This window comes from Pelodiscus sinensis, chromosome 3 (assembly GCF_052426305.1).
Source record: "Pelodiscus sinensis isolate ZL-2025 chromosome 3, ASM5242630v1, whole genome shotgun sequence".
Classification (NCBI taxonomy): domain Eukaryota; kingdom Metazoa; phylum Chordata; order Testudines; family Trionychidae; genus Pelodiscus; species Pelodiscus sinensis.
The window spans coordinates 91,283,550-91,310,040 of NC_143054.1; the positions used below are offsets into that span (position 1 = coordinate 91,283,550).

Below are 26,491 nucleotides of genomic sequence, written 5' to 3' on the forward strand. Positions count from 1 at the left end.
GGATATCAGGTCTTACATATATAAGTGATATGGCTCTGGTCATCCCCTGTTCATGCTGTACTGCTTGTAGTATGGCTGGCTTTGCATCTGTGGTGCTTCATGTATTGTCTCCCCTAATGGAGGAGTAAGAGATTTTTAGAGGAGACAGACAAATTTAATGTTACTTAGATCAGTATTTACTGTGTAGTAAACAACCTGCCACATAGATCAGCTGTAGAGAAATAATGTAACACCTTCTGCAGACACCAGGCCAAGTTTAGTTTTGATATAAGGGTGCAACTTCATTGACTTCTGTGGAATTATGCCAATTAAAACTAGGTCTGAAGTTACTCAAAGGTCTTCTGTAGTGCTGCAGTATACTCACGTAGCGTAAAGGCTATATGCTCCATTTAGACCTGTGTAATGTGTTAGATGTGTAGTATTTGTGGAGAAAATCAATGTATTAGGGCTTATTTAGTCCCCTATGAACAAAGTACTTAACAGTTTTCAGATTTAGAAGTACATTTCCTGAGCATCATGCAAGGATTTAGCCATGTAAATTTTAGCAATGCATAGCTAAACATCCACAAAAACAGTGCTGCTACTGTCAGTCCCTGCAGAAACCTGGTCTATACTACAGCGGAAGGTCAAAATAAGATACTTTAATAACGTAAGCTGGAGTCGACAATCTTCACTCATGTTTCCATGCCATCCAGACAGCTCTTTGTTTCCTATCTTTAAACTAGTTACCTATTTATGAGAGGAGGAGCTTCCATCTTATCCCATGATAGCTTACTTTGCTTAAGAGTCTTTGGTGAGGAAGTTTTTTGGAAATATAAGTATACTCTATACTTTGGATCCCTATAGTCCACATGTTTGTTGACGTCCTCAAAGAAATCTAGTAGATTGGTCAGATATGATTTCTTTTTACAAAAATCATGTTGACTCTTCCCCAACAAATTACATTCAGCTATGTGTCTAACAATTCTGTTCTAGGCTGACCTCCTATATACACAGGCCCTAGAACTTACCCAAAACAATTCCTAGACCAGAGCATATGTTTTTAGAAAAATGGTCAGTGATCCACTGCCATTCTTGATGAGTTTTCCAATGCTTTATTACTCTCACTTTATTTTAAAATATACGCTTTATTTCTGGTCTTTGTCTAGCTTCAGCTTCCTGTATCGGTTGTGTTATGCCTTTCTTTGCTAGACTGAAGACTCCACTAATAAATATTTGTCTTCCAGGTAGTCCTTGTATACCATAATAAGGATGCATCTTATCAAAGACAGGCCAAGAGAAGTAAATTGAGTTTCCTGAGTCTATCACCATAAGGCATGTTTTCTAACCTTTTAATCATTTTCATGGCTCTTCTCTGAACCCTCTCAAATGTTAACAATATCCTTGAAATGTGGAAACTAGAACTGAACACAGTATTCCAGCAGTTATTGCACCATTGCAAATTACAGAAGAAAAATAACCTCTCCACTCCTATTCAAGACTCCCTTGTTAATGCATCCAAAGATCACTTTAGCTATTTTGGCAGAGTATCACACTGGGAGCTCACATTCAGCTTATGATCACCACAATTCCCAAATCTCCTACTGCTTCCCAGTCTCCAAACACATATGTATGTATATGCGTATGCCTATGTATGTATATGCGTATGTCCACATTTTGCTATATTAAAAGGCATACTGTTTGCCTGTGCCTGTCATATCAAGTAATGCAGATCAGGAGACATTCAAACACCACCCAGCTGATTAGCAGAACTCCCACAGCTACGTTTTTAGTTTCTACTGGTGGTGCATATTCACACGTCTCGGTGCACATAAAATTATTCTGCACATGCATAGAGAAAATCTGCCCCTGAATGGAAAAAATTACAGGGAACATTGATGCAGATTGCTCTTTATCAGTGTCCCACTGTCTCATTATTTACCACACCCTCAATTTTTGTGTCATCTACAAAATGTATCAGCCCTGATTTTATATTTTCCCCGAGGTTATTAATAAAAATGATAAATAGCATCGGCCCAAGAACTGATCCTGGCAAGACTGCACTTGGGGTGATTCCCCATTTACAATTACATTTTGAGGACCCATCAGCCAGTTTTAAATCCATTTCACGTGCTTTTCTATCTTTTCTAGTTTTTAAATCAAAATGAGTTAAATGTTTCAAAAGCCATAGTATGTTTTATCTGTGCTAATATCTTTATCAATGAAATGTATAATCTCATCAAAAATATAAAGTGTGTTTGACAAGATCTATCTTCCATAAATCCATGTTGATTGGCATTAATTATATTGGCCTTCTTTAATTCCACATCAAGTCCCATATCAGCTTCTTCATTATCTTGCTCTGGATTGATGTCAGACTAACATGTCTATAATTACCTGGGTCATCCCATTTACTCTTTTAAAATTTTGACACAACATCAGCTTTCTTCCAGTCTTCTGGAACTTACCTAAACTTCCTGAAAATCAACATTAATGATACAAGAAGCTCTTCAGCCAGCTTTCCAAACTTTTGGATGCAAGTTGTCTGGATCTGCTGATTTTAAAAAAAATGCCTCACTGCTGTTTAACATCTTCCTGAGGTACTTGTCTGTACATCAGACTTCCCGCATCCAGTGTTACTGTAGCCAACAATCACTTAGTGAACTTCATTACCTTTCATGCTGGATAATTTGCATGGAGCAAAGTGTCCTTCTTATCACTGCCATATGGGAATCTGGTGAGAAAGGGGAGAGTAAGTTGGAGTTTCTATCCTTCTGAATTTGTCAAGACAGTTAAGTAATTGGTTGCCATGACCTATAAAAGAAAAAAAAGTTGTCATTTCCTATTTATAAAGAGGAATAGCAGTGAAGCGCATAAAAGATGAGGTTACCAGAAGAACTCCAGAGAATCAGAATCTCCAGTTAAGAGCAAATCAGTCCTACATGTGCAGAAAGTTACTAATGTAAAAAGACAGTTGAATTAAAGGATCAGGTCACAGTGCCTGATCAACATCATTTGATCTGCTATTGAAAGTCTCATGCCTTTCTAAGCCACAAAGAATCTCAGAGGATGGAAGCACTATAGCACTGTAAATGAAACTACAAGTCTGGCACAGAGGAAAACTGCTAAACTGGAAACAACTTTCCTGGATTCAGTAATTATCAGCATCTGCATTTTGATATGCTAAATTGGAGGTTACAAACCTGAATTGAAACATCTTGAAATTCAATCTCTGAGAGGTTCATAGTCTATGAAGATTTCATAAGCTCTCTGTTGTATTTTATTTTGAAGGTGACTTGAAAAGGAAGCAAAGTGTTTGCTTGCATATGATTTTTTATGTGTTTCCTTTTTTATGATACAGAGGTGGCCCTGATGTGTTCACATGTTTTAAGTGAATTAACATCAATATGCCATATTATTTTCGTAGTCTCTCTCATACGGATAAACCAAGCAAAATATGGGGTCTGATCTACTCTTGGTCTTTGAGCACAACTCCCACATATGACAACAGGAATGCTACATGTATTATTATTTCATTTTAATACAAACATTACTATAGTGTGGACAGGCTTTAGTCAGGATCAGGATCCCTTCATGCTTGGTATTATACAAATATAAGACCACCAGGTTCGTGCCCCCAAAGAGTTTACAATCTAAGAAGACTAATGACTTGAGATGACATGACTAGAGGGAAAGGGATACCAAATATATGAAGAAAGCTAAGTATCAGTAGTACGCTTTGGACACAGCTATAGTTTAACAGACAGCTAACCTATTCATAGTGAAATTCTGAATACTGAACGTAGTAGCATTTTTTTCCTGTTTAAAAATCTTTATAAACGGGCATATTCAATTATTTGCAATTGCTCAATGAAGTTTGTCCAGGTAAGTTCCTAGGTTATTTGAAAACCTGTTCCTTTTGACTATTCACTGTTCTATATTTGTAATATATACTTAAATCAGATAATAATGTTTCTAGTCCACATCTATTGTATAACTGACTTTTATATAGAAAAAGAGCAAACACCCTTGTTCTCATGCAAAAAATGTGTGTTTGTGTGTAAACATCAATATTCACATGAACTGCTGTTCTCCAAACATTTCTATGTACAGACATCCATTCACAGGAATGTTCTTAAATAGCCCAAGAACAGCCCCCAGCCCACCTCAGGACAGGTGGAGAGTCTGGGCTCCCTAGACCACTCTTACCTGGGACAGGCTCAAGCTTTCAGCCTGGCTAGGGGGGGTGAGGTTTGTGGAAAGAGGTGGGGCAAGGGACAGGACAGGCCTGTCCTTTTCCAAAGATGGGAGGGCCATAGCTTTTTGGTCCCCCCATTCCAGAATACCTTTGTGTCGCTCCCAGGGCCATAGTGTAGACATAGTCTGAAACATTGAATTAATCTTTTGTCTATTGGAGGGGATGACTTTTGGTTTTCTTTTAATATTTCAGAGTGTAAAATAACTGTTTAACTCCTCCATTATTTTCAAAATTTAGTGCTCAGAGAGGAAAACGCTAAGGAAAACCCAGGAACTTCAGTAAGTAACTTTAAAGGAGACCTCCATGGTTTTTCAGTAGGGTGGTTTTGAGGACTTAGGACAGGTCTACACTATAGAAGCACTACACTGATACAGCTGCACCACTCTAGTGCATCTGGTGGAGATGCTCAATACTGACAGGAGAGCGCCCTCTCCTCAGCATCATTACTTTACATCTACAAGAGGCTGAAGCTATGTCAGTTGTGGAACATCTGCTGCCAACATAGCATAGGTATAGGCAGCACTTAAGTCACTGTAACTTGCACTGGTTGGTGTGTGTGTGTATTGTTCACACTCCTGAGCCACATAATCTAGATTGACTTAAACAGTAATGTAGCCCTCTCCAAAATCTGTCACAGTAGCAGTTTTAGATACCTTGCTAGGTATACCTTGCTACTTTCAACTTCATCTTTCACCTTGAAAAAATTCTCTTCTGCTCAATTATGGTGACCAATCTGTTGGTAATTAATGTCAATAATCAGCAGATGACAGCATTTCCAAAGCTGGCATTTGATTAAAAGTATTAGTGCTGTATTAGAGCTGTAAAGGGTCTGTATTAAAGAAACAATGCAATCAGCTTTGAACCTGAGAGAGAATAAAGCAAAACTGACAACTTGTCATACTTATTTGTCCCAGTGAAACTGCTCATTGCACTAACTTCAATTGAGTTGCACCCACTTAAATCAGGAGCCATTTGCACAGTCATATTTCAGTCTCAGTTATTTTACCACACATCTATTGGTCAGACTCTACTCTCATATCTGAAGTCATTCCACTGATGTCAATGGAGTTACACAAGTACAAGAATTAGACCATATATCTCTACCTTTAGCAATATATGTCATAGAATCATAGAACTGGAGGAGACCTCAGAAGGTCATCAAGTCCAGCCCTCTGCTCTAGGCAGGACCAATTCCAACTAAATCAACCCGGCCAGGGCTTTGTCAAGCCGAGACTTAAACACCTCTAGGGATGGAGACTCCACTACTTCCCTAGGTAACCCATTCCAGTGCTTCACCACCCTCCTAGTGAAATAGTTTTTCCTAATATCCAACCTGGACCTCTCCCACCACAACTTGAGACCATTGCTCCTTGTTCTGCCATCTGTCACTACTGAGAACAGCCTCTCTCCATCCTCTTTGGAACCTCCCTTCAGGAAGTTGAAGGCTGCTATCAAATCCCCCCTCACTCTTCACTTCTGCAGACTAAACAGACCCAAGTCCCTCAGCCTCTCCTCATAAGTCATATGCTCCAGCCCCTAATCATTTTGGTTGCCCTCCGCTGGACCCTCTCCAATGCGTCCACATCCTTTTTGTAGTGGGGGGCCCAGAACTGGACACAATACTCCAGATGCAGCCTCACCAAAGCCGAATAAAGGGGAATGATGACATCTCTGGATCTGCTGGCAATGCTCCTCTTAATGCAACCTAATATGCCATTAGCCTTCTTGGCTACAAGGGCACACTGTTGACTCAGATCTAGCTTCTCATCCACTGTAACCCCCATGTCCTAATTTCTCTCTCTCACACACACAGGGAGACCAGAGTATGGAGTTCATTGACACTGAAAGTGGAAAGGAACACAGAAGTGATGGATTTGCATTTGTAGAAGGAGAACTATAGCACTGATGAACTGAAGAAGGGGGTCCTGCCCATGAAAGCTCATCATACTATGTATTTGTTAATCTGCAAGGTGCCACAGGACTACTCGTTTTTAAAGTTACAGACTAACAGCTACCCCTCTGAGAATTTTTATTGAGGGTAGTCTAGAGTAGGATTGGCTGGGGCAGGCAGAAGAGTATGTTATTCAAGAAACATTACATGTATTGCTGACTAGGCCAGTGCCAATTTTTGAAAGGCGTCTTCAAATTTTGGCAGCACATCACCTACTTACATCTTGACCATTTGCATGAGTATTTGGGGATATTTGGATGCAGGTTGCATACCGTATTCCAGGTATAGTTTTGTACATATCTTTTGCCCTCACAACATTTTTATCACTTAGGCCATGTCTGCACTAGGAGATTATTTCAAATTTACTAAATTCAACTTTTAGGCACCCGATTTTACAAATTTGAAGTTCCATGTCCCCGCTACAGGGAAGAATCGAATGTAGTCCGAGGGAGGCTCCGTTAATGTGGACACACTACCTCAGATTCAGAAGCCCTCTGGGGAACTGCGGGAGGCCTCCCAGAGGCCAGTAAATTCCAATTAGCAGCACTAGTGCATCCACACTAACGCTGTTTCGGACTTACAAGTTCAGGAATAGCGTTATCCCTCATGAAAAGCAGGAATACATAATTTGAATTCCATGGCCCCTTATTCCAGAATAATAGGCTTGGTAGTGTGAATGCATCACTTACAAATTTGACTTTGGGGGGCTAACTTTGGACTAAGGTCCTAGTGTAGACCAGGCCTTAGAGGTTTCTAATTCTTCCATACCAGCATCTCTTGTATACAATCCCTATATACATAAAGTTATACTTACAATTTATGTTTTTTAGTAATAGAACACTGGGCTTTCATCTCACTCTTTCCCTGTTTAAGGGCATCAAGCCTTATACAATTTGTTCGTTTCATCCATTTCCAATGAATTTTTGCATAACTTACTTTGTTTGAAGGTAGTTATAAAACTTCTTATTAATCTGATTCAATATTACTCACCTGAAACTAGACCAAAAAAGGTGGTGGGGTGGGGAGAAATAAGCTTTTAGTTAACTTTCACTCAAATATATATTTCTTAATTTGATCTTTGGTGTTGCTTTTTGTACTGGGAACTGGGAGATTTTGAAGGTGCTATATGAAAATATGAATGATTGACTGACTGGTTGAAAGCCCTATGAAGATGTGACTCTCCTTACCAAGCATGGAAACAGTCCTGACGACTGCTTCACTGAGGCTGCTGACCCTACTTGTAAATCTACTTGTAAGGTCATTTCCTTTCCTGATTAGATCAAAATAGTGGCACGAATGTGAATATGTCAACATGGAGATTTCCTACTGGGCTCATTTTCCTTTCAGTGATAAATGGATATGTGAGCCTTTTTTTTCCAGTTGAGAAACAATTTTACTCATATCTTCAGGCTGCCATTAGGGTATTCAGAATTATTTAACTGAACAGTTACTAACCATGTTAACTATTGCATGGTCTTATATTAATACACATCATAGAGCAGTAAGAATCTTTCTGATAAAGGCTTGATGCCTTCCTGAAAGTTATGTTTTAACCAAACAAACACGTTATTGGGCTCAATGCACAGGTAACTGGGTGAAATTGAATGGCTTGTAGTATTCGTTAGATGATCTAATGTTTTTTTCTGGCTTTCCTTCATTTAGCATTTGACTTTGCAACCGATTTGTAGTACAGGTTGAACCTCTCTTGTCTGGCACCCTCAGAATCTGAGTGGTCCCGAACCACAGAGTTTGCTGGACAAGAGGGGGTCAAGGCTCTGCTCCCGACTGGGGCTACGATCCCTGTCACCTGCCGCTACCTCCAGCCCCCGCATCCTGCCAGCCCAGGTCGGGGCTGCGTCCCCCACTGTGCCAGCCCCGGACAGGGGCTGGCCCCGCTGCCTCCAACTGTGGCTAGGTCTGCACCCCCTCTGGCGCTGGCCCAGGCTGCGCACCTAGCTGGCCCAGGCTGCGCATCATACCAGCCCCAACCGAGGCTGTTAGCTAATGGAAAAAACAACATTTGGAAAGATCATTAAGTGGTCCATTGAGATCCTCAGTAATTTTATTGTGGTCCATGAAAAAAAGTTTGAGAACCCCTACTCTACACAAAAAGATCTTCTGATGCAGTAAATGCGCCACATAAATACAACCCTAACCATTTTTATACTTAATCTTAAGCCATGTCTTCACTCGATGCTGCCATGATCAATCTTCTGGAATTAGATTTAGCGGGTTGTCATGTTATTGGATTTTAAAGTGAGCAGGCAGATCACTGTTGCACCCATGGGTGTTGTTTTCCCCAAATTCTGTACAAAGTCGGCTATGTGAGATGTCAAATGGAAGCTTATACTCTACTGATTCTATGTATGCTACTCATGTACTTGTATGATTTTTGTATGTGAAATTATGAATATGGGCTCTGTTCTTGTATTTTAAATGTTCTCTGTCTGGGACAGAGCAATGGACCTGGACTGCGTATTGTAAGGAAGGATTGTTCAGTGAATGGCTGTGCTAACTAGCACTGCTCCATGGACAACGGCTGTCAGAGTGGCCAATATATACCTGAAGAATGCATCTGGAAGCTGCAGACTAGCCTGTGCATAATGGCTACTTGCATGTGAAACGGAGATAGGTCACTTGATCATGTGACCAACTCCAGTTTGGGAGACACCAGGAATATAAAAATTCCATGAGGCTGTCTCCATCTGGTCTTCAGTCTTGCAACTGATTCCAGATGCATCCTTGCTGGGGACAGAGCCAGGAAGGACTGCTGACCTATCCTAATACAGGATGTACACCAGAGACTTCTAAGCTAGCAGTTTGTAACATCTCTGCTAAGAGCCTGCATCAAGAATTTGGTGACTGATTTTTGTAATGTATTCTCCTTAACAATCGGACTCTCAACCTTTTCTTTCTTTCATTAATAAACCTTTAGATTTTAGATTCTAAAGGATTGGCTCAGCGTGCTCTTGTGGGTAAAATCTAAAGTGTAAATTGACTGGGGACTGTGGCTGGTTCTTTGGGACTGGGAGGATCTGTTTGGAGTTGGTGAAATTGGGTTTTATAACCTCTCACCTTTGTGTCAGGCCCGGGGCTGATTGGGGCACTGGGAGAGCTGGAGTGTCTGAGGGGTTTTGCTCGTGAGGCTTCCTGCTGGCCAGATTGGCAGCTGAAGTGCTCGGTGTGACTGGTTTGTGGCCTATTTGGGAAAGGTCTCCAGTCGAGGGCTGTAAGTAGCCCTAGTTTTGAGCAATTCGCCCTGAGCTGACGCCCTCAGCAGTGCCCAGACCTGGCCCGGTCTGTTACATGGCTCTAGTTAAGACCTGATGAATTGAACACAGAGGGTGCCCCTGTCAATAGTTGGTACTCCTGCTCCTACAAGGAGTAAAGGAAGCTGATGGGAGCATTTGCTCCTGCCGGCCTCCTGTTGTAGGGATGCAGAAAAACTCAAATCAAGGTATATTGACTCCATCTACATACAGCCTGCTAGCGAGTCTGTGCAAAAGCTTTGCATGAAAATCTGCATGTTTGTTTTGTACAATTCTACTTGTTAAATACACAGTCAGACAGAGACACTAGAAAGGAAGATAGACTTTAAAAAAGTGATTTCAGGACAGTTATATTAGATCCCTATGTAAGTGGACAGAAGTAACTTAATCAATCATGTCTAGTTAACTTTAAGTCATTTGCTATTGATTGAAATGCTTGGCAACTGCAGTTCTGATTTCATATACTCTTAAGAGTGATATCTGATTGCCATATCAGGTCATGAATTATATCTCTCTGATAATGTTACGGTCTTTTGTCTCAGCTGTGTAAGGGTACGTCTAGACTACATGCCTCTGTCAGCAGAGGCATGTAGATTAGGCTACCAGACATAGTAAAATGAAGCGGCGATTTAAATCATCGCCACTTCATTTAAATTTACATGGCTGCCGCGCTGAGCCGACAAACAGCTGATCAGCTGTTTGTCGGCTCAGCGCAGTAGTCTGGACATGCGGGTGTCGACATCAAAGGTATTTGTCGACCACCCAGGTAAACCCCATCCCAGGAAATTGCAGGGAATCAAAAGCAGGGAAATTGACTTTGTAGTGCTCAAATCTGTTAAGATCTTTAGTCAAGCCTAAGTTGATAGTGTTGAACTTGTAAATGAACTCCAGTGCTGCTGTCTCCTTCTGTAACTGAGTGATAAAATTCTTTTGTAGAATAATGGCTACTTTTAAATCCATTACTCAATGTCCAGGTATATTAAAATGTTCCCCTACAGGTTTGTGTGTTACCATTCCTGATTTGTGTCCATTTATCCTTTGTTGTAGAGACTGTCCAGTTTGGCCAATATACTTGACAGAGAGGCATTTCTGGCATTTGATGGCATATATCACGTGTGGGGGTATGTAGGCATATGAGCCTTTGATCTTGTGGCTTATGTGGTTAGGTCCTGTGATGGAGTCACTTGTATAGTTATGTGGAGAGAGTTGGCAACAGGGTTTGTTGCAGGGATAAGTTCCTAGGTAAGTGTATCTAAGGTGTGGTATATGGCTGCTAGCAAATATTTACTTCAGGTTGGGTGACTATATAGGCGAAGACGGGCCTGTCTTCCAAGGTCTGCGAGAGCAAGGGATCATTTTCCAGGAATACATTGTAGCTTGTCAATGATGTGCTGAAGGGGTTTAAACTGGAAGGTATAGGCAATGATTAGTGGTTTTCTATTATTTTCCTTGTTGGGCATGTCTTGAAGTGACTTCTGGGTACTTGTCTAGCTCTGTCAGTCTGTTTCCACACTTTCCCTAGGCAGGTTTTTAAGTTTTAAGAATGCTTAATAAAGAGCTTGTAGGTGTTTGTCTCTGAGGGACAGGTGCAGATCTAGTTGTATTTCAGGTCTTAGCTACAGACCATGAATCGTGTGATGTGTCCTGGATGGAAGCAAGAGGCATGTCAGTAAGAATAGCAGTCAATAGGTTTCTGGTATATGATGGTGTTTATTGGATCATCATTTATTTGTACACTAATGTCCAGGAAGTGGATCTCTTGTGTGAACTGCTCCACGCTGAGGTTGAGAGCAAGGGGGGAAATTGTTGAAACCCCTGTAAAATTCATCAAGGGTCTCCTTCTCATGGGTCTTTTGTTACTATCTGCCAGTCAGACTTTTTGTTACATATACATTTCATGGCCAGGATGTCATCAGAGGGCTGTAATTTTCATACCAACACTACAGCCATGAAATAAATATATGTATTTAGAAGAGTCAGAAAAATCCAAGACAGCTTTCATAGCAAATAAGCTTACAAAAAAAATCAGACAGCCAGGGGAGAATTTTGTATAAGTTCAGACTAAAATTAGAAAAGTTCTTTAAGGGCTCTCTCTAGGAGACTCTGCTGTCCAGACAGACACCATTGGGAATAGCTGCCAACTGTCTAATCACACAAACCCTAACACCCTTGCCTGACCCCTATTTTGCCTTTTCTCCAGAGCCCTGCCCCTGCTTACTCCATCCCCTCTCCTTCTGTCACTCGCTTTCCCCCACCCTCATTCTCTTTCACTGTATGGAGTTGGAGGTTGAGTGTGGTAGGGAGTATGGGCTCTGAGCTGGGGCTGGAGGGTTTGGAGTGTGAGAAGGGGGCTCTGGGCTCAGCCTGGGGCAGGAGGTTAGGAAGTTTGGAGGTAGAAGGGGGCTCAGGGTTGGGTTTCAGGAGAAGTTCACGTGTGGATTCTGGAAGGGAGCGCAGGGCTGACACAGAGGGTTGGGGGACAGGGGTGGGGCACAGGCTCCGGCAGAGCAGTGCTCATCTCAGGAGTCTCCAAGTCCCTGTTGGCAGTGTAGTACGGCTAAGGCAGGCTGCCTGCACCACTGCTGGAAGTGGCCAGCATGTCCCTGGCGCCCCTAGATGTAGTGGGGGTTGCAGGTGGCTCCACACAGTTCCCCTGCTTGCAAGCTTCAACTCTGTAGCTCCCATTAGCTGTGGTTCTTAGCCAATGGGAGATGTGGACTCATTGCTCAGGGTGAGGGCAGCACACACAGACCTGCACTCCTCCCCCCGCCTCTCCTACCTAGGCGATCAATTCCGGGATACTCTTGGTGAAACCAGGAGGGTTCACAACCCTAAACCAGTTTCTCTGAAGGGTCTTTCTCTTCTTAAGCCTTTATTAGGCCCAGATTCCTTACCCATAATTGCCTGTAGCTGAATGGCAGTTAACTATCACAGTGGAACTGGTTTGGCTCATTCTTATTGGAGCTTGTGACATGCAGGCTGGGTGCATGACTCCCTTAGAGGCCAGCTGCGCAGGATTATCATCACTTATAACTCAATTTCAGTTGAGTACAGAGATGAGTAAGAAGGGTGGAGAACATACCCAGACTGGGTGCACACTAATGTTTATTTAGAAGTTTAGTGTTTTATCAGATATTTATGTTAATACATTTTAAACTCCAGTCTAATGGTTGTGATGGGTAAAATGAACAAGATTTATTTCACAAATTGTCTGGAAAAGGAAAAAAACCCAAAACCTATAACCACTTACCCCTCTTCCCCTCATCCTTCTAGGCCCTACTCCTGCAAACGCACATGTAGTCAATGAGACTATGCTCATGCTTAATTAAAACACGTGTATAAAAATAGCAGAAAGAACAACAAGGAAGCTGGTGGCACTTCAAAGACTAACACATTTATCAGGTTATTAGGGCATAAGCTTTTGTCAGGTACAACTCTCTTCCTCAGATGAAGAAGAGGGGGAAAAAAGGGGGGGGGGAGGAGGATACAGAGATGGGAGTGTGACAGCAGTAGTAATTCCTACTGTATTCCTTACAAAAGCAGAGGCTCCAGTACATCTCCACTCAGAAAAAAAAATATTCAGGATCAAATGAGATACAAAAAGATTTCAAATATTTTGATTTTTGTTTTTCTGATTCCATGTTGTGGGTATTTTAGGAAGTGTTTCCTTATACCCATCTTCTTTATTGTTTCTTTGCAAGTGGATCATACATTCTAGTTTGTTTTTAAACCTAAAACATGCAGCTATGTAAAATAGAAATTCCCAGGGACATTCCAGAATATTGATCGTCTTTTGTAGCAATTTTATGGGGTAATTATTTCATGTAGAAAATTAACTACAGTAATATCAAACAAAAATGCCTGCTGAACAGAAAGCAATTGATTTCCATAGATTCCATGTGATCATCTAATCTGACCTCCCAGTATAACACAAGCTATAAAATGTCCCCAAAATAATTTCTAGAGCAGATCTTTCAGGAGAATACACCAAGAAACCTCGGCAAAATTTTCCAACGATTAATGGCTCATGCCATTAAAAATGTACACCTACCTTTAAAACAAAGGTCCTTTACATGGGACAAATATGCAGAGACCAAAAGAGACTATTTCAAAATAATTTGAGCTCTTTATTACATTGATTACCTTCCATTTCCCAGCATTTGTTTGGAATTGTATATTTAAATGTAAAGTTTTAAATCATTGTAAAGATTATGTAGGCATATATACAATGAAGGGTGTGTGCTTTCTTGATCACAAGTATTAGAGTAGTGCACATGCACGTTGGTGTGTTCCAGTTGCATTTTATTTCAAAATGGTTTGTGGTTTGGATGTCAGCGTGTTTTGCAAAGGAATAAGAATGCTGCACCTCATCCGTAAGAACCAGGATTACAGTGTTGGCACCTTTGACTGTGCTAAATTGCATTGCAAATATACAAAGACACAAGAAAGCATTTCAAGACTGCTGGTATTCCATTGGAAGGCACTCCTTGATAAACTGCCATGAAACATGTTTCATTACAATGTACTGACAGGTCACTGTGGTGACATTAGGAAGATGATAGTAATGCTTGAAGAATGATCCAACATGAAAAATATTCATTGCTTGGTGGTTACTTGCAAGCAATTCCAAATAGTGTTACACAAGGGTCAAATTATAAAGCTTTTTCAGTGACATTCGTAATTGTTTAAGATAATAGAATTGGCTGACCTTTTGTCAACTAGTTAATCCAAGATGTGATAAAACCCACCACATCTGACTTTCCGTAAACTAGCTTTGTTATGTTACACTTTTCCAATAGGATAGACTTTTACAAATCATTTCAGTAAGATTCCTGCTGCCTTAAAACATAATATGCTCTAACTTTGTACAAGTGAAAATTTCTACCAAACCAAATACAACAACTGAAACAATTGCAGATGGTCAGGGGGATGGATAGTTCTGGTAGTCTAAATTAATTAACAGACAAAATCATCTTCTGGTAGCTGACACCAGCTCAGACTTGCTAACTGAGGGTTGGATTTTATTTTTTTTTAAACTGCATCAGGGAGACAGAATTCATGGCTTAGAATTTTGGGCCCTCCCTGGACTGAATTCTGGATCTACTTCTGGTAAGCATTTCGTTTTACTCATTTTTTAAAGAAGATTTTTATTGGAGAGCTATAAATCAAAAACTGGTTTTCCAAAGCAAGCACACAACGCCATGACGCTACTTGTTTGTTTTACGTTTTCTATTCTTTTGAGTCGCTTATGGAACAAGTACTACCTCAGAGATGACTTAAATGATCATGCTAATTACACTTTGGTAAAACAGTCTAATCTATATGTGAATAAGGCATAAGAACGGGTCTATAGCAGGGAATATAGCAGGGAAAGAAATTAACAGGAAGTGTAGGAAATTTCAAACACTACTGCTCCCATCCACAAAACCACTATTTTACATCCTCCCATTAGTTGCCCTTTTATCACCATTTTATATCCCTTCTGAATTTAGCCCCAAATATTTATGCTATGAATTAAGGTGACTTGCTGATTGAGATGGAAATATAGAAGGAATCTTATGAAAAGCTACAGAATCGCAGATCCAGTTAATCCGGCTTTAAGCGTCATATTTATAGCATGTCACATATGAGCAGTGCAGTCTGTCTAAACACAACTTTTATATGGTCATATTCATTGTAAATCATTCATTCCGATACGGCAAATTGTTAACCCAGCCCTCTTAAGCCTTGATGCTGTGATGCAGGAGCTCTTAGCCACGTTACCATTTGCTACCACATTGAAAAGAAGGTTTGGATGACTTTTCTGCCTGAGATGAACTGACCTCTCTCTGCCGACTGCTAAATAAAATCAAGTGAACACTAGCAAGTATTTGCAGACAGTTGGAATTTTACTCTGCTCGTCACTTTTTTTGTTTGCTTTGGCAAATTATTCTACCGAACCATTAGACTGTTTGAGATATTCACAAAAACAGTCATTAATGAAAAATAAAGGTGGAAAGGGAAATTTGAATTCATCATTGCTAGTATTGTAAGTGGTATGCTTGTCCAGTCAGGGAACTGAAAAGTACTCTGTGATGTGTGTCAAATCATCTGTTCACATTTACAATATCTTATTCTCACAATTGCCTTTGAACAATCTACAAAGAAAAGTTATTTGTAGAAATGAGTTTGAATAATTTCAACTAATGAATATATTTGAGAAAATTGCAAACTATTTGTGGACAATCCACAAATACCAAAAAAAAAAAAAAAAAGCAACAAATAAATTATTTGTTGAAAATAATTTTCACTGCTCTCTTACTCAGACTCACCAGAAGTTATTTATCCTTTTGACTCAAATACTTCAGAGGAGCATTTTTTTCAGCCATTAGAATAAATCACATTGCTCTCAATATCACATTTTAAAAAATGTAACAAAGGAAGATTTTATGCCAGGCGTCTGCAAACCCACTAGAATTTCACAAGCTGAACTCAGTACTATTAATATACTCCACGTACTTTTAAGAAATAAACATTTCCAGTAAAATGCTATGGAATATGTTTGTTTTCCCAATGGCACTGCCTACTATTTTTCTTATGAATATATGAAAATGTTCAAATGGGAAAAATAAATGAACAGATTCTCCAGATTCTACTTCCTCTTCTGCAAAAGCATACAGTCCTGCGATCAGGGGTCTCTGACATGCTGAAGGGGATGAAAATTGTCGGAGCACATCATTGCTTATGTTTGCATATTAGAAATGTATCATGTGCTTGTCCTATCTACAAGAGTTTGTCAATTTGAATTTTTTAAGATAGAATTGTGCATTTCATTTTTGTAATAGATGGGTAGATTTTATTGAAATAACGTTTTAACGTTCATTTTTACAATATCCAGAAATTCTCTCTTGGGGCTGTTTGACAACTTTTAGTGACAGAGTGGGATCCTAGTTGCTAAGAGTAATTAATTGCCACAAATAATTCTATAGTATTGCCCATAACTTATGAGTGCCTTTGTAAAGCCTGCAATGTGTCCAGATAAACAAACAACATTTTTATACAAGTGGAATTGATTTCCATTCCTCCCTGCTTATCAGGAAATTTGGGAATTATAAATGCCTCATTGGTTATCCAAATCTAATACCCTTGATTTTCATTTGCCATTCAGAAGTCGCTTAATCAAAGTCAGACTGATGACTGTACTGTTTTTGTACACTATACTTGTGAGAACTTGGGAGCCAAAGCACTATATAAAAGACCAAATATGTTACAGTATTAGAGTATCTGTAGTAAGGGTGGAGTCCACAGAAATGATCTCAGGTCACTAAACAAGTGAAGAAAAAAAATGTGAGTACAAGTGTTCTGTATATGGATCCAAACTTGGAAATACAATGGAATCTGTAACATGATGTATTACAAGTAGCAAATAGGTGCAAACTTATCCTGTGACCTGGTTATCTACAGAAAGTCAGGACTCAATCCAACAACTTTGATCTTCCTAGAAACAAGGGAATGCAGCATCACACACAGCTAATTTAGTAGAGTTCACCTAGAGTACAACTCAAGTCCTAACGTGGGCTTGACTGTGTAACCCCAACTGCTGAATGCAGAAAACTGTCTGCTTTCCTAAGCTAGGCTCCTTTATTCAATCCCTGAATTCTTTTTCTCAAGATGCAATTCTGTCCCTAGCAAAGGTCCGTAAAAAATAAAAGCATTGTACTTTTCTATCAAAAGAAAGACCCCACCTCCTTAACACAGTAGTTCTCTGTTTCAACAGATGTATTTGGAAATCTTTATTGCATTCCACTGGAACCAATGTAACTTTGACGCTTTATTTCTCTGAGGCCCAGCAAGTATGGAACATATTATCTTACTAGGGAAAATCCTGATTTGTATTATTGCTTTGGCACTTTCCAATTGGTCTTCTTGCAGTGTATCCTAAAGTGTATTACAGAGTAATAATTATATTACCCATACCCATTATGACCTCAGAAAGATCTACATATGGCCCAAAACAGCTACATATTACTATCAGTTAATTAGTAGTGGTATTCATTAAAAGAGGCAGTATGAGCCAGGAATACATCCTTTACTGTTTGTGAACAGTGTCATGGGATGGCATAAACCAGCCAACTACTGGCAGCAGGCAGAAAGGAAGTTGAATATCTCAAATAATTTGTTATTCTGGCACATGCTTATAGTACATGCTATACGTATATGCACCTACACACACTTATACCCTCACTCACACACAGAGCTTGATTAGCTACTGCCTTGCACCCTGTAATTTATACTGGCACATGTTTAGTATAATCCGCCCATTGAAAGTGTTAGTGTTCCTCCCCAGCACACACCCTTTTCACAAGTATAAATAACTGGACAAGATAAAAGGTACAAGAGAATTAGATCCATGTCCTTTTCCAAGAGGAAAAGGCATTGACTTCTATTATGTACTAAACCAGGAGTGGGCAAAAGAGCCTCTGTGGGCCAGATCCGGCTCGTGACTGCCTGGCTGCTCCCCTGCCGTCAGGCCAATCAAGAGCTGGGAACAGGGGAGCACGCAATGTCTCCTCTCCCCACCAAGGGTGTGTGGTGCCTAGCGTGACTCACCAGCTGTACTAAACCCTTAAGGAGTACATAGTCCTCAGCATGCATACAGAGTTCTGAGGTTCTCTCCTTGTACCATACTGGCCATGAGTAATAGTATCGGAGCCTTCATGTTAGAGATGCTCCAGTCCTGAAGACAGAGCTGTAACTGAATGTAGTAAAATGGGTTTGGTTCTATATTGAGTTTTCACTGCAGTCTATGAGCCATGTTCAGTTTGAGAACCCTAATATTACACATATTCAGATAAGTCATTTTCAGGATTTCTCAGCCTGTCCCATTTGGGCTGATCCTTCAGCTCTCTCCTAATCACCTACCTTATACTTCTATCTGGATCCTAGAATCCCTCCTTATCACCATTCAAAGTTCATACCCCTTATCCCACAGGCTTAGGCAGTGTGGCCTAGTGGTCACAGGTAGGTTTGGGCCCACCAGTCAAGCACAGCCATAAGGTGACAGTCAGTCAGCAGGGATCAGAGTAGGCACTAGGGCTGGGATCAATAGGCAGGAATCAGGCTGGGGTCAGAGATCAGAGATACTTTCCAGAGAATCAGAAGGGAAGAGGTGAGGCAAGGTCAGAGTCAGACTGGGGTCAGAGACTAGAGATCAGAAAGCTAGGCAAGGACTGGGCAGCAGGCCAGAAACCTGCATGATTGTCCAGATAACTTCCTGGGTCACACTCTAAGGTTAAATAGTAAATATGGGCCAATTAGAAAGCTGCAGGAAGCTGTCACTCTAGCCCCTTGGAGCAGTGCCTCCTGCAGTGTCTAATCGCCACAGTAATCTTAGATATAGCTCTGCATGACCTCCTGGTGGTAATGTGAAAATGTCAGCTGTCTCTGGCTCTGCAAACCTGGACTCTAGTCCCAGAGTCTAAATAATTACAACTATCCCCTCAGCTGTGAGAAACTGTCATCCTCAAATAGAGAACACCTATCTAATTCATTCCCACTGTACTTAAAAGTTTAATAAATGTCTCTAATGCATTTCCTCTTTTCTAGCAGTCTGCTCTCTTTTGAGTATTTTGGAAGTCACCTTCAAACTAGCACTGAGTGTTATCACTATAGCACAGTACTGGGATCCTGTTACAGCCTTCCTCTTCTCAGACATGTGTTCAGATCTGAACTTCTCCAAAGTTCAGGGATGTTTGGCATCTGAGCTTTTGGCTTGAGCCCCCCCCCCCCCCCCCCTCTCTCTCACATCAGAGCCCAGAAGGTGACAGGCTGTTCACAGCCCGGAATGCCAGGCCCTTCGGATGTAAATGACAAACAGTAAAAGAAAAATCTTGATACTTAATTGTTTTAGCTGGCTTGAGGGGGGGGGGGGAGGAGGGAAAGGTGGTGAGGAGGGGAATAGCATCACTTTTTCATTTGTACTCGAGCCACAAATCAAATGGTGCTCACTTGGCTTTTGAAAATCTACATGAGCAAAAAAAACCAAATAATCTAGTAGCATCTTAAAGGCTAACAACAAAACACGTAGATGGGATCATGAGCTTTCGTGGGCACAACCCAGTTCTTGAGATGACCGGACATCTGAAGTGGGTTTGCCCACGAAAGCTCATGATACCATCTATGTATTTTGTTAGCCTTTAAGGTGCTACTAGACTATTTGGTGTTTTAAGTTTTTCCTGTTACAGACTAACTCGGCTACTCCTCTGAAGCTATATGAGAAAAGTCACTCCCAGAGGCCAAGATTAAACAACCCACTCTCATGGCAAACACTGACAAGTTTTTTGTCACCATTAAGAACCAAACCTAGTGTAAGGTGGTGGAGGAAACATGCCGAGCCATAACATGGAATTTTGCTGTTTTCCCTGGGCAGTGGCTATAAGGAAGATCACTGTCAAAACTGGAAGTCACATTGGGCTGTTGGGCACTGAAGAGGTGAACAGAATAAACATTCTTGTTTCACCAAAGACAGACTGGAGAGATCTGGTTTATTTTCAGGTCAAGATTCAACTTGCCCACTTCAGGCAGATGAGACTTGTTTCAAAGCATTCATCAAAGCACAGGCTGCATTCCATTTTGGTAACATGGCATCAGATTGCTCAGGGTTACATTTTATAGAATGAGACACCTAATGCAAAGTCATCAAGGCTTTCAACTCTTCTCAGTGTCCCTTCCCATCCTATCAACATAGAAGATATTTCTCTAGCGGGCCAGCAGCTCAGACTTAGTGTCGATCAGGAATGAATTGCTGGGCAAACCTCAGGGAGCCCTTCCGTTGTCAAAACAATAATAGCTATAATTCTCTATCTCTCTGTTTACAGGAAACAAGCTCTTCCTTCCTGTCCTCTGCCTATAATAGAAGATCGGGCTATGTCTTGGTTTTTCTGACAGCAGATGGGTAACAAAGGCTCCTTGCTGCAGCTTTCTATGGAACTGTTTTGGTGACAGATTATTTTTAGTCCATTTTATTGCCCCCTGACAGTCACATCCCTTGCTTTCTCCCCTCTGTTTCTCTGTGCGCCTTTGTAACTCCTTCCTGCTACTGTCAGATGTGTGAACTATATATGGCCTGGGAAATCTGTGACAGATGCAGTATTTTTAAACTGTCCTGGCCTCGGGTTTGCACACTGCTGTGACGCAGAGAAGTTAACATTGCAGAGTTTCTCATGGGTATCAAGAGTGCCCGGCAGTAGTTCACAATGGTTGGGTTGTGTGTATTTTTTGCCCTTGACAATGCAATCCTTTGGGCCTGTTTTGACATCTTTCATCTTGGGAAGCAGCAAATCTTTCCATGCACAGGTTTGTGTTTAAGGCAGGCTGTCATCATGGTAGTGCTTCTGGATGTCAGCTGTAGACCTGTGAAAAGCTGCAACTTTTCCATCTGTCCAGATGTTATGAACTTACCTGGCAAGCTGGTTATGGGAAAGATGTTCATGGACAGCTGTCATCCATCCTACTGCACAAGCTATATTTCAGATATAATCCACTGCTTGCTCCTCCTCAGGAGACCATATTACTTTGTCCTACTGCAGGGGATTAGAAGTCAGAACTGGGTTTTGTTCTTCATTCGCTCACTGACTTACTGTTTTACTTTAGGCACATCTTGTAACCTCCCATGCACCACAGTAAGATGGATGAGACCTACATACAACACAATTACCCCTCTTGAAAGAGTTAAAACAGCATCATCATGTAGCATGGAAAAAACTTAGGTTTGTTTCAACCATACCCTTGTATTGCACTACAGCCTGGTTTGGCCTAAGGCTGTAGCACAAACTGTACACATAGTTAAAACACTTGAGTTCTATCTGCTGCCCACCCCAAGAGAGAATTCTTATTTTAACTATACCAGGGAACAACCCGTCTTGTAATCAGAGCAATGTGAATAATTTATTTTTTTGGTTCAAAGTCTAATTCAGGGAAAAAAAGTTTTATGTCTACCAAAGCTAAACTTCTAAAAGTTTTTGGCAAACCAAAAAAGGGGGGAAAAAATGTTCCATGTCAAACAAAACATTTCATTTGAAACAAAGTGTTTCATTTTTGAAATTAAACTTTAATAAAATAGAACCAGATTTTGAATAAATCAGAACATTTCATTTAAAATGTCAACATATTTATTTTTTTCAGTCTGTTGTTGTTGTCTTTGACCAAAATAACTTTGTGAAATCAAACAAACTCACAGCATGGTTTGGATGAATCAAACCTACATTCGTTTTATTTTATTGGGAAGAGAAGCTGAAAAAAAAGTTCTGCCAAAAGCTTCACCCAGACCTAGCTGTCACCAAATCCCCAACACGACTGGCCCTTGATATGGACTGACTCTTCTTGTGCCTCTCTACCTGATTAGCCAGAATGACCTGACTTCCAAGGGGGAAACAAAAAAGAAGCCAGAAGATCCAGAAGATAGATATTGTTATTAAAAGGTGTATCAGCATTTAATTTATCATCATCATCTACAGTACACCAAAAAGTCTTTAGTCCCATTTCCCCCATAGCACTTGTACAGACAGCACAGGCATAATAAGCCTACCATTTCCTGGGGAGGGAAGCCCCAGTCTGTACTCAATTCTCCTTAAATTCAATACCCTTTTTGCCAGCAAGTGTTTGTCTCTTCTCCTGCCCCTTGTCTAGCTCCTTTCCTCCTTAGGTACTATTTCAACCTCCAGTTTTCTGGAGTGTTACCTCATCCTTCTCTTTCTTCCCTTTCAAAACTCCTCCCATTCCCAATAGCCTTTGAGGTAACAGATTATTTGGAGTCAGATGATTTGATTTTTGTCAGTTTTCTCCCTTTCCTATGTTCACTGGTCATATTCACTCCACAGAGTGTTGGCCTTTGAAGATAGTGCTGCTATGGAGTGAAGACTTTTTTATGAATTTTGTTTTCTATTGAACACATACACAAAAAATGCTGTTTTGAGAAACCTGCTGGAAACTTGCTGACCAAGAGCATTCCTGAAGCCTTCCCTCCCCCCCCCCCCCCCCCCCCAAAAAAAAATGCTGTGAGAAAAGGCAGGAGCCTTTTACATTGGTTTCAGTTGCAGCATCATGAAAACCCATTTTCTCATGGTATTTTGCCTAAGAGAGCTTTCCAAAGGTCAAGTATATGTCTAAGTCAATCATATCCCTATACGGTAAAAATTTCAGTGTATCAGATTGTCCTGTGTGTGGGCACAACTTCTCTTCTTGTGTTACTTTTAGATTCTTTCTCTTTTAATACTGAAGATGCATTTAAAATCAAATTAAATAACTCATTGGCTTAAGTGCACCGTGGAATGTTGATTATACCATAGCAGAGGCATATGCTTTCCTTTCAGCATATGTGACAGACTTTAAAAAAAAAAGCGGTAACTGCTATTGCTTCTCAGGCTTCACCTCATTAGTACGAGAGTAACTACAGTACTGAAAAAGCAATTTGGACGCGGATCCAAAATGCACTAAAGTGAAGTCAAAGGCCTGTTTTAGTTAAGATGTCTGGTGCTAGCAGCATACAAGCGCTTTTGTCACAGTCATGCCTACAAGACTATATAGTTTTATACTCCCCTTCCTAGTCTTTAGAGCCCAAGCTCTATCTCAAAGCCACAATGGTGGGAGGAAGACAATCAATGGGACAGTTATACCAGGGTACAAAATATACTGGAAGAACAGAACAGGTGCTGGTGGGAGAGTGGGACTATAAGTGAAAGAAAACAGAATCAAATGAAGTAAAAATCTTAAATGAAGCTAAATGTTCCATACAGTCTCTATGGGTAGTAATTCCATGTTCTAAGAAGAATATAATAGTAGGGATATATTACCGACCACCTGACCAGGATAGCGATAGTGACTATGAAATGCTAAGGGAGATTAGAGAGAGGCTATTAAAATAATAAACTCAATAAAAGTGGGGGATTTCAACTATCCCCATATTGACTGGGTACCCATCACTTCAGGATGGGGTGCACAGATAAAGTTTCTTGACACCTTAAATGACTGCTACTTGGAGCAGCTGGTTCTGGAATATACAAGGGGAGAGGCTATTCCTGATTTAGTCCTGAGTGGAGCACAGGATCTGGTCCAAGAGGTAAAATATTACCTGACCGCTTGGAAATAATGACCATAACATAATAAAATTTAGCATCCCTGTGGTGGGAAAAACATCTCAGCAGCCCAACACCATGGCATTTAATTTCATAAAGGGGAACCTCACAAAAATGAAGAGGTTAGTTAAACAGAAATTAAAAGGTAGTGTCAAAATGTAAAATTCCTGCAAGCTGTATAGATACTTTTCAAAGACACCATATTAGAGGCCTAACTTAAATGTATACTCCAAATTAAAAAAGCACAATAAGAGAACAAAAGGGTGCCCCCATGGCTTAACTAAGTAAAAGGAGCAGTGAGAGATAAAAAGGCATCATTTAAAAAGTGGATGTTAAGTCCTAGTGAGGAAAATAAAAAGGAACATAAAACTCTGTCAAATTACATATACTCAAACATAAGCTTGTTTGTTTATAAGCTGACCCCCACAAACTTAGAGAAAAAAATGGTAAAAAGTCACTGACCCGTCTATTAGCCATCTCCAGAGTACAGACTTCCAGTCCCAGCTCGTTAGCGTTAGCACACTGTTCACTGTTTCCAGCCAATGGGAGCTGAGAGGCTCCGTGTCTGCAGCCTGTGCATCCCTCAGCCCAAGCTGCTTCTTACTATCTGCAGTAGGCAAAGGCTGGCGTTTGTAAAACAGCAAATGTCAAATCGTTTCCTTTCCAAATGTGTGTTGTTGTAAAGTCAAACAAGTTTCCACTCACAAAAGTTTAACAGTGGAAAATATTTGCAGTGGGAAGCAATGCGGGCTAAAAGATGTGCAGGCTGCCAACAAGGAGCTTCTCAGCTAAGCTCAGCTGAGCGGACCTCCACCCGCGCTGCTTCCTGAGCTGCAGAAAGCAATGCAGGCTGAACGACATGGTAGCTGCTAGCACAGAGAGGCTCCATGCTGGCAGCCAGCACATCCTTCATCCTCGTTGCTTCCCAAAGCTCGGGAAGAACCCGTTCGTACGCCATTCTCACTCTTCACGGTGGTATTTTTTTCCCAAAAAAGTCAGCTTATGAACGAGTATATACGGTAAGTGTAAAAATATAAGAAGAAAAGCCAAAAAGGAATTTGAAGAATAGCTAGCCAAAGACTCAAAGAGTAATAGCAAAATGTTTAAGTACATCAGAAGCAGAAAGCCTGCTACACATCCAGAGGAGCCACTGGATGATCGAGATGCTAAAGGAGCAAAGACAAAAAGGTCATTGCAGAGAAACTAAATGAGTTCTTTGCTTCAGTATTCATGGCTGAGAATGTTAGGGAGTTTCCTTAATCCTAGCTATTCTTTTTAGATGACAAATCTGAGGCACTGTCCCAGACTGAGGTGTCAGAGGAAGTTTTGGAACAAATTGATAAATTTAACAGTAACAAGTGACCGGGACCAGATGGCATTCACCCAAGAGCTCTAAAAGAACTCAAATGGGAAACTGAAGAACTATTAACTGTGGTTTGTAACCTATCCTTTAAATCCATCTTCAGCATCTTCGAATCATTTTTGGAAGATAGCTAATGTGATGTCAACATTTTAAAAGGGCTCTAGAGGTGATCCTGGAAATTACAGACTGGTAAGTTTAATGTCAGTACTGGGCAAATTAGTCGAAACTATAGTTAAGAATTGAATTGTCATCACATAGATGAACATAATTTGTTGAGGAAAGTCAACATGGATTCTGTAAAGGAAAACCATGCCTTACTAATTTATTAGAGTTCTTTGAGGGGGTCACAAGCATGTGGACAAGGGGGATCCAGTAGATATAGTATACTTAGATTTCCAGAAAGCCTTTAACAAGGTCCCTCACCAAAGGCTTTTAAGTAAAGTAAGTTGTCATGGAAGAAGAGGGAAGGTCCTTCCATGATTGATAACCAGTTATAACACAGGAAACGAAGGATAGGGGTAAATGGTCAGTTTTCAAAATGGAAAGAGGTAACTAGTGGTGTCTCCTAAAGGTCCATGCTGAGATCAATCCTATTCAACCTATTGATAAATGATCTAGAGAAAGGGATAAACAGTGAGATGGCGAAATTTGCAGATTATACTAAACTACTCAAGATAGTTAACACCAAAGCAGACTGATGAGCTTAAAAAGGATCTAACCAAACAAGGTGATGGGCAACAAAATGGCAAATGAATTTTAATGTTGATAAATGCAAGTAATGCACATTGGAAAAAATAATCCCAACTACATATGCAAAGTGATGGGGACTGAGTTAGCTATAACTACTCGAGAGAGAAATCTTGGAGTCATTGTGGATAGTTCTCTGAAAACATCCACTCAGTGTGCAGCGGTAGTTAAAAAAAACAACACAATGTTTGGAATCATTTTTAAAGGGATAGAGAATAAGACAGAATATTTTATTGTCTCTATATAAAACCATGTACATCTTGAGTACTATGTACAGATGTGGTTGCCTCACCTCAAGAAAGATATATTGGCATTGGAAAAGGGTCAGATAAGAGCAACAAAAATGATTAAGGGTTTGGAATGGGTTCCAGATGAAGAAAGATTTATAACACTGGGATTTTCAGATTAGAAAAGAAGAGACTAAGGGGATATGATAGAGGTCTATAAAATCATGACAAGTATAGAGAAAGTGAATAAGGAAAAGTTATTTACTCGTTCCCATAACAAGAAATAGGGCAATCACCAAATTAAATTAATAGGTAGCAGGTTTGAAACAAAAAAGAAAGTTTTTCTTCACATAGCGCACAGTCAACCTATGGAACTCGTTGCCAGAGGATGTTGTGAAGACCAGGACTTTAACAGGGTTCAAAAAAGAACTAGATACATTCATGGAGGTTAGGTCCATCAATACTTATTAGCCAGAATGGGTAGGTATGGTATCCCTAGCCTCTGTTTGTCAGGGGCTGGAAGTGGGTGACAGGAGCAGGATCACTTGATTTCCTATTTCTGTTCACTTCTTCTGGGGCATCTAGC

The 26,491-nt window shown here is 40.5% G+C and overlaps 1 long non-coding RNA gene across 1 annotated transcript; it reads right to left on the reverse strand.

The window, feature by feature from the left end:
• Positions 1-24,459, reverse strand: LOC142827875 (uncharacterized). The gene is made up of 3 exons (XR_012902662.2): positions 24,031-24,459; positions 2,653-2,713; positions 1-113 (listed from the first exon to the last, which is right to left on the reverse strand). It is a non-coding gene; the product is annotated as an uncharacterized LOC142827875 (long non-coding RNA).
• Between the last annotated feature and the right edge of the window lie 2,032 nt (positions 24,460-26,491).